Source organism: Adiantum capillus-veneris, chromosome 2 (assembly GCF_014529385.1).
Source record: "Adiantum capillus-veneris isolate H3 chromosome 2, ASM1452938v2, whole genome shotgun sequence".
Lineage (NCBI taxonomy): Eukaryota > Viridiplantae > Streptophyta > Polypodiopsida > Polypodiales > Pteridaceae > Adiantum > Adiantum capillus-veneris.
In genome coordinates this window covers 4,402,924-4,415,141 of record NC_140932.1, presented here as the reverse complement: position 1 = coordinate 4,415,141, position 12,218 = coordinate 4,402,924, and the positions used below count along the sequence as shown (strand labels likewise).

At 41.0% G+C, this 12,218-nt stretch overlaps 1 pseudogene; it reads left to right on the top strand.

Annotated features, from left to right (window-relative positions):
• The first annotated feature begins 623 nt into the window (after window positions 1-623).
• LOC147462297 (uncharacterized) lies at window positions 624-1,338 on the top strand (annotated as a pseudogene).
• Window positions 1,339-12,218: the final 10,880 nt, after the last annotated feature.

Genomic DNA, 12,218 nt, shown 5'->3' with positions numbered 1-12,218 from the left:
TCTCTCTCTCTCTCTCTCTCTCTCTCTCTCTCTCTCTCTCTCTCTCTCTCTCTCTCTCTCTCTCTCTCTCTCTCTCTCTCTCTCTCTCTCTCTCTCTCTCTCTCTCTCTCTCTCTCTCTCTCTACGGTTTCGCCAAGGTTCTACTACCACAACTCCCCGTTGGGCGCAGGGCAGCGCCTTGCAGAGGGGTTACGTTCTAGCTTCTGCCTCCCTCACACCAACACTAACTCTAGAGCTTGTCAGTGTCAGCCCTGTTTGAAGTTGATGCTACTTCCTTAGCCTTTGCTTGACTCGATCTTCCTCGGCACTCTGCCCAGCCCGTCGAGCAGTACACAGGCCCTCAGCAGCCGGTAGCAGGTCGCGAACATCAGCAGCAACAAATCCCGAACAAAAACAGGTCCACGCAGTACATAAGTCTGCATTTTGCGACTTCCACAATAATACACGGTCCCACATTTGTCTTGAGGCAGGTCCGCAGCAGTACACAAGTAGTCCTGCCTATAGGCTCAGCTAGTAGCATCTGGATAAAGATAGTTCTCTGTTGTTCCCTCTCAAACTGTCTATGGTCCCATAAGATTTCCCTTAAGCTCTTCTCGAACATGTATACCATCCTAAGCATTAGGATGAAAACCCCAAAGACACCTGCGAGAACACGATCGAGTTTTGCAACGGTGCTAGCAACCCTTAGCAAACTCGATCGTATTATCCAGCTTTAAGCAGCGCTCGACCGAGTCATGGAAGAGAATTTTGAGCTCAAAAATCGCCTCAACAAGCTAGAAGAACGCTTCAATTCCATGGATGACCTCACCACCGACAAGGTAAAAGAGGTAGAGGCAAAGGTTAGCCAAGCTCACTCAGAAACCATCACGCAAGTGAGAACTTGTGTAACAAAGGAGCTCTGCGAACGAAGACTTCAAGAAGAGAATGCCCTCAAGGTCCACATCGATGGGCTTCCTTTGCAGTGGTGCACCGTTGAGGACACCCTTGAAGAAGCAATTACCAAGCTCAACAACATTCTTCAGCCAGTCAACATCAAGCCAGAGGTCGTCGCTTGGATCAATGACACACATCGACATGCGTCCCGAGCATTGCATCCTTACTTTCAAGGACAAAGACGAGCGATTGAAGTTTCTACGCCAATCCCGTCTTCTCAAAGGAACAAAGCTTTGAATTACCGAGGAATTGACAAAAAATCAACTCAAAATTAAGAAGGACGAGCTCAAGAAGAAGTCTGAAGCCCGCAAACAAGGTAAATGGGCAGTCTACCGAGGTGATAAAACTATCATTCATGAGTTTCGAACTTCAAAAGGAGCTCTCCCCTCAGCTACCCCCCCTTAGGTTTTTTGTTCCCTTTATTTTTACCCTCCTGATGGACCCTCGGTCCTTAACGGATATGTATCTCTTGTCTTTAGCATGCCGTTGTAATGTTTTTCACCCGGTCCCATGGGTCATCTTTGACCTCCGTGGATGATAATACAATTTATCTATCTTTACCATAGAGCCAAGTTAGAGCGTAGGCATATTTATAAAACCTTTTGAGAAACTAACCCCCCCCCCCCCCCCCCCCCCCCCCCCCCCCCCCCCTCTTGTGTCAAAGTCGATGATGTGGAACCATTCAGACCAAGGAGAGTGAGCTCATGCCATAAAGCCAAGTTAGGACGTGTGCATATTTATAAAACCTTTTGAGAAACTAAATCCTATAAGGTCCTCCTCTTAGCCCTTATTCTTGTTGAAATATCTAAGCCGTCGACTTTCCAACTACGATCAAGTAAAGCACCCTAGCTACCCACGAGACGCTTTCGGTTTTAACCATGGAAACATGGATATAATCAATGCAAAGCTATCCATGAGACACTTTTGGTTTTCACCTTGGGAATGTGGATATAACCAATACACAGGATATTAGTTTTATCTCAAGAAAAGAAAAAAAAATTACATAAGAAAACAAAGAAAAAATAGGGTAAAGGTGAAAAAATAACTTGTTGGAAGTAGCTTGTTGAAGAAGCCACTTGTTGAAAAATAGCTTGTTGAAAAAACCACTTGTTGAATTGAAAAGTAGCCACTTGTTGAATTGAAAAAGTAGCCACTTGTTGGAAAAGTAGCTTCATGCATAAGCCACTTGTTGGAAAGTAGCTTCTTGCATAAACCACTTGTAGGAAAAATAGCTTCTTGCATAAGCCACTTGTCAAGAAATTAGCTTCTTGCATAAGTAGCTCATTGGTGAAGCTTTGAAAAGAAAGAAATCATATCAAGATATGCAAAAGTAACTTATCACGATAAGTTGACTTATCAAAATTAAGCTTACAAGGAGGCCTTCCCTACTCCTTAAACACTTCGCTACACTTTGCTACGCTTCACTTCACTTCATTTCTCTACACATTTTGAAATTGCAAGCTTGATAGTGAGCTATGAAAGCCATAGCTAATCCTCCTTCTCCATACACACCCTACACACACTTCTCTCCTCAAGAGAAGCCATAACCATAATCCAAATTACCATTACCCTCTTCACCTTCTCTCTCTTAACCTAAAAGCTTTCCATAGCTTGAATTTTCTTAATCTCTTTCTATTTCCATAGCCAAATTGGGGGTTTTCAAGCAAAGGGAAGCAGAAAAGATCCGGCCACGTCAATATACTTGTCGTTACTCTTCCAAAGCAAGGAGAAGACCCTACTATCTACACATTAAGGTTCCGAAACCTTAAGCCTCTTTAAGCCACTTGATTAATCCTCTCCACGGTAGTAAAGGTACACTTAAATCCCTTCCTAAAGAAGAATTAGTTAATCATTCATACACTATTACACGCATATTCTACGAGCAAGTCCACTCTTAGGAACTTTGCCATTTTACACTACCTTGCATAGAAGGGTTTTACTCTTTCATAAGCACTCAAAGGAAGTTTTGATTAGTTGCCCAAGGTTGTAAGTTGGTGCATTTCGAAGTTTTGTGTGTACCACACATAAATCACACCAAAGAGAAAACTCATTATAGAAAGCATATGCATTGTTCATTTCAAAAAGTTTGTTTTGCAAATTCGAAGGGGGGAGTAAGGGGATAGCTTCACGGATGTCGTGACCAGGTTGCTTGAACATAAAACTCCCGACGCTTCCATGGAGATGCCCCATGGATGGCAATGATGAAAAGGGACCAAAATGGGATTCATTGGAATCGGGGTTAACTTACGTCGAGACAAAACCTTAAACTTTCCCAACATTCGTTGTTTTCTTAAGGTCTTGTTTGTGTAGAAAATTAAAAGGAAATACGAATTAAGGTTTTATAACTCAAGGAGCTTAATCTAAAATTTAAACTAGGATTAAAAACTTTACCGAGAAGATTGACGTGGATAGCCCTAGCATAACATAGCGATTTAAGTGTGAACTTGTCTTCATGTTTGGAAAAAGACCGGCGCAGGTGTTTACCTGTGGGATACAACGGGGGATGGTCCTTTTCGGCTAGGACTATAACCGTTGGTCTATGTTTGAGCTTAGGGTTTATTCATTGCCCTAGAAATTGGATTGAATGGGAGTGTGTCCCAGCCAGGTGGATGTGACCCGCGGATGCGTCTGGAAATCGGCCTAGTCCGGGTAGGCCTGATGCCGACGGGAAAAGGAGGAAGAAAAAAGGATCCATGGATGGATCATGATAAGGGAGGAGGATGTGATTTAATTAAAGAACTCTTCAAATTCTTTGGGAAAAAGGAACCTTGGAAAGGCTAGGAACCTAAATGGGCTATTCCGCAATTGTCCTCATCAGTCGGACCTTTGCTCTTCTTCTCTGGATTATTGATTTAAAAGGAACCTAAAGTAGATTATTTTTGAAGCCTTTCCCACACAAGATAAAGAAAAATAAGAATTGGAATCTGTGTAAAGGTGCCGCCTTCTCACATGGCGAAGGAGACAAGATACCCGAGTCTTGGGACGAGGATCGGGATATGCCTGGAGAAGTATATGTGATTGCTTGAAAGATAACTAGGTAATCTTACTAATATTAAAGGAAAAAGGAAGTAAAAGTATTCTATAAACGAAAATGTGGGAACGACTTGATAAATGCACATTTGCAACGATATGCAACAGTTTGCATGCTGCTTTCAAATGCTTGAAATGTATTCTTGGTTCGCCATGATTGGAATACTGTTTTCTAGTATCATAGTACTACCTTATGAAGGTGCATTTATCAAACGGTTCAATGGGTGGGCGTTCTGGAGGGTTAATTGTTGGCTGAAAAGTTGAACCCAATTTTATGTTGTCTTAGCAATTAAGTCCAGAGCGGGGAAAAAGGGATTCCAATCTACGGAGCGGGGAACAACTTGGATCGAGGAATTTGTGTAGATTATAATACACTCACCTTAGGGGAACGCATTGACGGTTGTGCTCGGTCCTACCGAGAAAAAAGCATCAATGACCTTGAACCAAGGGTGAATTAGAGAACTCCCACCAGTTGACCCTGGAAGGTTAAGTTCCAAGTTAGGCTGATTACTTCGATTGGTAAGTTTGATCAGTAAGCAAAGGTTCTTCGGGGCTAAGGGATCCCCCCCCCCCCCCCCCCCCCCCCCCCCCCCTGTTAAAGTCGACGATGCGGAAGTGTAGAGACCAAGGAGAGAGAGAGAGAGAGAGAGAGAGAGAGAGAGAGAGAGAGAGACAGAGAGAGAGAGAGAGAGAGTCTCTTGAACCAATCAACCTTGGCAATGAATAACTAAATGTGTGACACAATAGAGGCAAGGGGTTGTATATATACCAACCTTAGTAAATTGCCCCAGCCATACTTTGACAAATAAGTAAAATAAATACCTAAAAGCCAAAATAAATAATGGGACCACATTGGGCAGTTCACTTGAGATGCCAAAACTCTAACACCCTCTCTACAGCTCATAGTGGACATAAATTGTGAGACCAAGTCAATGAAGAAGCTACCATGGACACCCCAATAGTGGTTCCTTCCATTGGATACACTTCCAATTTGCTACCCTCAACTTTATACCTTAGAAGAATCCATCTTGAGCATCGATTGCCTTTTTAGAAAATTTGAACTTTAGACTACACTATGTCCAAGAATCCCCATTCCTTAACTATGAACACATCACGTCCAAAAATAATACTCCAAGATAATGAACTATGGAATACATCATGTCCATGATCCAACCAACAACAATGGATTGTTGCACTCATCCATAGTGTTTTTGATACGTATAATTGGTTTCCTGCCATATGCATGTGCCTTGAACTCCAACCTACAGGTTCAAACACTGATAACTTGAACTCCAACACAAGGGTCCAAATTAATTATATGGAGCACATCTTGTCCGTCTCTACCACTCACAAGTCTCTCTCTGGCTGAAGCCGGTGGTGGCACCAATCTCCATGTGAATAGAAGGCGGGATTTCATGCCAGTGTAGACTCCACTACACAAGTAGCCTCTTTTTTGTCCTTCCCTGAGTCACTATCACTGCCTTCCTCTTGATGCTTTCTTTTACCTTTATCCTTTGTAGAATCTGTCTTTGCTTTTGGATATTCAATCCTTAGCCAAATGACCACGTTTTCCACAATTCTAACAACGGTTCTTGGTCCTCTTTTTGAAATTCAAAGCAGCAAGTGTTTCCCCACCTATCTCAAAAATATGAATTTCGCCTTGAGTTATCAATACGGATATTTCCTCAATGAGAAAATAATTGAGATCATCAATTTCCATCTTTTCCTTAGTGATTTGTAGCCAAAGTGTACTAGCCAGCGTTTCATACACCTCAGGCAACTTCGTGAGAACCAAAGCAGCTAATTGAGTACTCGTTAGTGCACTTTTCATAGCCAATAGTTGATCATGAATAACTTTAGCCTTCATAGGAAATGATTGCATGGAACTTCTTTGTGGAAATTGAATGGCAGGTAACTATCCAAGAAGGGTGAGTGCTTTCATCGTAGAATCTCGATCAAACATTTTGACAAGCTTAAACCGCATTCATTGGCAGTCTTCAAAGTCTAACTGGCTGGAGAAATGTCCTTTATAAGAGATTCTGTAATGGCCAACATTGACTTCACATTAGCCGCATCCCAATCGACACACGATTTGAGATATTCATCATCTTGAAGGCAGGTGTACCTATTGTTGGGATTCCTTGTGGGACGGGGCTCCAAGTCGTCAACAATATCCCATAAGCCTTTCCATGAGAAGCAGGGTCACATGATCAAATTCCAATGAGTGTAGTTATTGTCGTATCATCTTGAAGGCATGTGTACCTGTTGTTGGGATCCCTCGTGGGAAGGGACTCTGAGCCACTGACAATATCCCATAACCCTTTCCATGAGAACTAGTGTCACATGATCAAATTCCAATGAGCGTAGTTATTGTCGTTGAATTTGTCACTGGCGCTTGAGAAAGGGGGGCCATGTTGAAGTCACAAAATCTAGAACTTTAGGAATCCTTCTATCACTCCAAGGGTTGCCACACTAACATGGCTAATTCTCAAAATATGTTGTTACCTATGCAAGTCGCCTTTCCAAAGCCAAACCTTCTTCCTCCCTCTACTTTGCAAAGCTTCTTCCTCACTTCCCAAGCCACCACCAAAAAACTTGTGCTCCCTAGTCCGTACTTCCCTCGGTCTCTGTTTGACTCTCCTTCGTTTGGTGCCCCTTTGGCAACCACCAAAGCTTTCCAATGCATAGCTCCCGCTGGCGTTTTAAAGAGTTGTAAGAGGAAGCAAGGTAAAGGAGGGGGGAGTAGGTGACAACGTTTTAAAATTTTGATCGCTTAAGAGGGAAGAGGAGGGTCGTAGACTCCACAAGCACAAAGGCCATAGATCGAGTACAAAATTTCAAATGCCTAGCAATTTAAAATGTTGGCGATAACGATGGCTCACTGAAAGTCAAGGGAATAAGCAATGGGTTGAACGTCATCTATGATGTGGTGTTTCTTCTTTTTCTCCACTTTCCCTTCTTTGCCAAGTCTTTTCAATGGCACGACTTTGATACCATGTCAAAGTCGACAATGTGAAAGCGTAGAGACCTGGGGAGAGAGAGAGAGAGAGAGAGAGAGAGAGAGAGAGAGAGAGAGTTTTCCTGAACCAATCAACCTTGGCAATCAATAACTAAATGTGTGATACAATGGAGGCAAGGGGTTGCATATATACCAACCTTAGTAAATTTCCCAACCCATACTTTGACAAATAAATAAAATAAATACCTTAAAGTCAAAATAAATATTGGGACCACATTGGGTGGTTCACTTGAGATGCCAAAACTCTAACAAACCCCCCTCCCCCCCAGGCCCAAATCAATATGTGCCTCCGTGAACTTATTAAAGGGGTTTTAGAACTTGATCACCCACACAGTTAATAAGGCTAGGTCACCGTGGAATATCCCAAAAATAGCATCTTCCTACCTTCTCATAGCATCCTATCAATCTACTATCCCTTGGTGTTATGAAGGATTGCACTATTTCTCAGCTAAGAGGCGATGTAGCTTAAATTTTGGAAATGAAGTGCCAATCATGTTTGAAACCTTTTAGCAACTTTCTCTTAACCTTTCCTTTTATCCCGATGAGTGTGACCACTTTCATCTCTCTCTCTCTCTCTACCCTTGCTACTCTCTGGCATGACTTAGCTCTTGGTTCTTATTCCCAACAATACATGGGTGTCAATTTCTCATTCTAGTGCAGCAAAGGTCCAACCACACAAGTGGGTATTTGAAAAAAATGACTCCCTTTTGTTATAGTTAATTGAGCTCTCTTCCAACAAGAGTTAGTGCTTGCATACAAAATGTCTACTCTAGAGTGGCCATTAAGTAATGAGCATCAAGATCTACACATGTGCAAGGACTTCTGTTGTTGTATCTCTTAGAGAATTGCTTTCATGATCTATGCATATGTTGGCATCAATATAATGCTTTGTTTTCCTCTTTTAAGAAACAAAGGTATTAATACAAGTTACCCTACATGTCTAATACAATCACTCACAATTGTGAGTTTAGAAAAAAAAAACCTACATGTCTAATACATGTTCTTAGAAACATATATATCCTCATAGTAATCCACATGGTGTGCATTTTTTTGAAGGCATAATAATAAAAACTTTGTCACCTTGTATATAAACACAATCTTCTCAAGCTCAGTATTCCACATGTATGATCTCTTTTGATACGCATACCAAGAAAGTATCGTGCATCACCCAAATATTTCATAACAAACTCCTTGGTTAAGGCATCTTTGAGAAGTGCGATCTCATCTTTTGACTTCCTAGCTTTAAGCATATCATCCATGTACAAGATTAGAATGATGAGGGAACCATCATTCAACCTCCTTGTGTACAAGCAGTGATCCTCTTGGCTATGTACATAACTTTGGGATTTAATGTACTTATCAAACTTGATGTGCCATTGCCTTGAGCCTTGCTTTTGTCCATACAAAGCTTTCTTGAGTCTACACACTAGTTCTACCCATGTTGGCTTCTCAAGCTTTATCTCAAAACCTTCTAGCTACATCATGTAAATATCTTCTTCAAGATCCCCCTTAAAAACATCATCTTCACATCCATTTGGACCGATTCCATGTCCTCTATGGCTATTATACCAAGCACAAGATGTAGTATAGTCATCTTGACCAGTGGGGAAAGATCTCATCAAAATCTATGCCGTTTTTTTCCTTGAATCCTTTAGCAACCAATCTAGCCTTATACTTAGACTTGGGATCTTCTACCGTGTATTTCTTCTTTTATACCCATTTTCAAGGCAATGCTTGTTCACCCTCTGGTAACTCTATCAATTCCCAAGTCTCATGGCTAAGATTGAGCTATACTGAAGTTTCAATGACTAACAAATAGTCCAATCCTAACTAAAATCACTCGGGTGCATGAGATACACAAGTAGATCTTTTATGTGCCTAATTGTTGGATTCTACTCTCTCTGAAGCACTTGTTTTTGTACTAATGGAAGGTTCATCACTAGCACGTCCAACATTTTGCATAACTGGTGGTGAGGAAACATCCTCAAACCTTACTTTGATATATTCAATCTCTTTCACTAGTTGTCTATTCATCTTAGACTCGTTGAATATCACTTGTGAGATGCATAGAACCTTCTTAGGTTTTGGGTGCCAGAGATGATATCCCATCTCTTCGTCCATACCATATCCAATAAAGATGCACTTGTGTAATTTGGGATCCAAATTTTGTTTAAGCTCTTTTGGCACATATGATAATGCCTCACACCCAAATACATGTAACCTATCATAATTTGGTTGTTTGCCCGTCCACATATCTTGTGGAATCTTATACTTCAGTGATGTACTAGGTGACCAATTTATCAAGTAAACAGCTGTCATAATAGCTCTCCCATAAAACTCTTGAGGTAAAGTGGCTGTAGACATCATAGAAGTGACCGTTCTTGGATAGTCCTATTCATCCTTTCTGCCACACCATTCTGAGTGGGTGTGTAAGGTGAGTGAACTATCTTCTAATGCCTCATTTACTATAAAATTCCTTGAACTTAGAGGAGATGTACTCACCTCCACTGTCAGTTTGCAAAGCTTTAATCTTTCTACTTGATTGGTTTTCTACCATTGCTAAGAACTTCTGAAAGAAATTAAGGATTTTGGTCTTCTACTTCAAGAGATAAACCCACATCTTCCTAGTAGAGTCATCTATGAATTTTAGGAAGTATGGTGCCCCCCCCCCCCCCCCCCCCCCCCCCAAGAGACTTAGTAGGCGTAGGTCCCCATAAGTCGCTATGAACAACATATAAAGGGCTTCCTAACTCCTTGCCTAAAGGCATTGAGGTCAACCTAGTCTGTTATCCATAAATGTAGTGCTCACATAAAGAAAATCAAAGTAATCTAGCATGGGAATAAAACCAAAACACTGCAGTACCTTAATTCCTTTCTGACTCATATGTCCCAGCCGGCTATACCACAACTCTCTAGATGGCAAGTCGCCTACACAAATAGAATTCTCTTTCACTGAAGAGACATAGAGTGAATACAATGAGCCAAACTTTTGGCCTTTAATCATGACCAAGTTTCCTTTCTTAATTATCCAAGAACCATGTGTAAAAATAGTAGTGTAATCCAACTTGTCTAATTCTCCTACAGTCATCAAACTCTTTGTCAATTTGGGTACATGTCTGACACTCTACATCATAAACTCAATGCCATTACGCATACAAAGTTTTATGGCCCCAATACCACACATATCTAGCTCATAAGAATTCCCTAGTTTCATAGTACCATGTGTAGCAGTATATGCCACTTCTTATGAAGAGTCACATGAAAGCTACCACCTGAGTCCACTATCCAATTTTGGGCATAACGCTCATCAAGAGCTAATAATGCATCAAGAGTGTGAAGATCAACACATATGATGGCTTCGTCACATCAGGAACAATCTCAATAGCTAGAGACTCAATAGCATTAACTTCTTCTATCTTCATGGTGCTTTTAGGTGTGTCAAACTTCTCTTTTACTTTGCCCTTTTCACGCTATGGTGCACGGAAATCCTTCTTCGCGTGTCTCTTTATATGGCAGTGATAACATTCAATGTTTTTCATGTCTCTTCCATGACTCTTTCTACGATTGTTCTTGCAATCTTGAGAACGACTGTGACTACAACCATGTTGTCTTGTCTTATCGCGGCTACCACTAACCATATACGCATCACCATGCCCACTCGCATCAAGAGACTAATGTCTAATCTTCTCAATGAGAAACACGTTACTAACATCATTAAACACTAGCTTCCCGCCAGGTGAAGCTAGGTGCTGAGTTACTTATGGCTGTATTGAACATATCCCATGACCATGGCAATGAACATAGCAAGAAGATGGACTTCATCTCATCATCAAAGTTAAGACCTTTGGAAGTAATGTGCAAAAAGACATTGTTGAACTCATTCAAATGAGAGCTATGTTGTTGCCTTCTTTCATGTTTATGCGCATAAGTTTCTTCATAAGAAAAACCTTGTTCGAGGCACTTTTACCACCCCTTGCTACACATAACGCATCCCATAAATCTTTGGCATTGGGATTATCCATTATTGTGAAATAAATGGATTCACCAAGATGCAAACAAATGGTCATCATAGCATGCTCATTCAAATGTTCCCACTGATCATTAGTGTATGTATTCTCTTTCTCTCATGCAATGGTGCTATCAAACCTTTATTGATCAAAACATTGCACATACGCTGCTTTAAGATTACAAAGTTTGTGACATCAACCTTCTTAATGTAGTACTCATCCTTGTCCCTAGCAGGCATATTTCAAGAGGAAGTGGCCAAAAGACTTATGCCAAAATTGTTGGGAGAATTTTGACAGGAGCAAATCCTCAAAATGATATGCAACAAAATCACTATGTGAACAATCAAATGTGCTAAGAATGCGTATGGATCACTAGCGGAAAAAATCCGGCAAAGTCTCCTCTATTTGGCAATCAAAATCTCAAGCAAAAATGAACCAAAAATAGTACATAAACCAACAAAGTGTAATCACTTTGGACACAAACTGGCATGAACTGCTCAAATAAATTGTCAGATGACTGCCAACTTGGTGTCAAAGCACCTATACCCATCTATACATAACTTATGGCAAAGCCATGAAAAAGGAACTCTAGAAACCTAATCCTCACACTGGGTAACCCAGTCCCCTAGTGCTCGGCTTCAAAAAAACTCATGCAATGACCCTCACAAAAGGCTATGAAGACTCAAATACTAGCCACAGTTTCAGAAAGGGCTCTTTTGGAACGAGTCTTAGAAACGACCGAGATTGCCAAAATACAAGCCAAAAAATGACTCCACAACATCGTACAATGACAGTATCTGTAACTTAACATACATGCGATGGTAGTCAATGCTAGTGTAGTAGGATCTATGCACAAACAGGCGCCAAAATAGTGCAAGCAATTTGTATTGATGCCTCTCCTTGTGGGGAGTGAAAGCTGCTCTCAATAGAGCACATTAGCACCACAAGGGCTAATCACACATAAAGCTCCCACTAGAGCAAGAATTTGCCAATTGTAGACAAATCTATCAATGGCATAAAGAGGCAGACATATATGCAAATTTCAGCAAAATTTTGACAGCATAATGGCATAAAAGTGCTCACAAAACCAAAAGACCATCCATAATGAGTAACCACAAATGCCATACATGTGCCAAAATAGCTATGCAGTAACAAGCTCTTTGAAAACTGCACAGAAGAGGGAAAATCTGGTAGCAAATGAGCATCTATGAACCTGCCTCTACATGTAC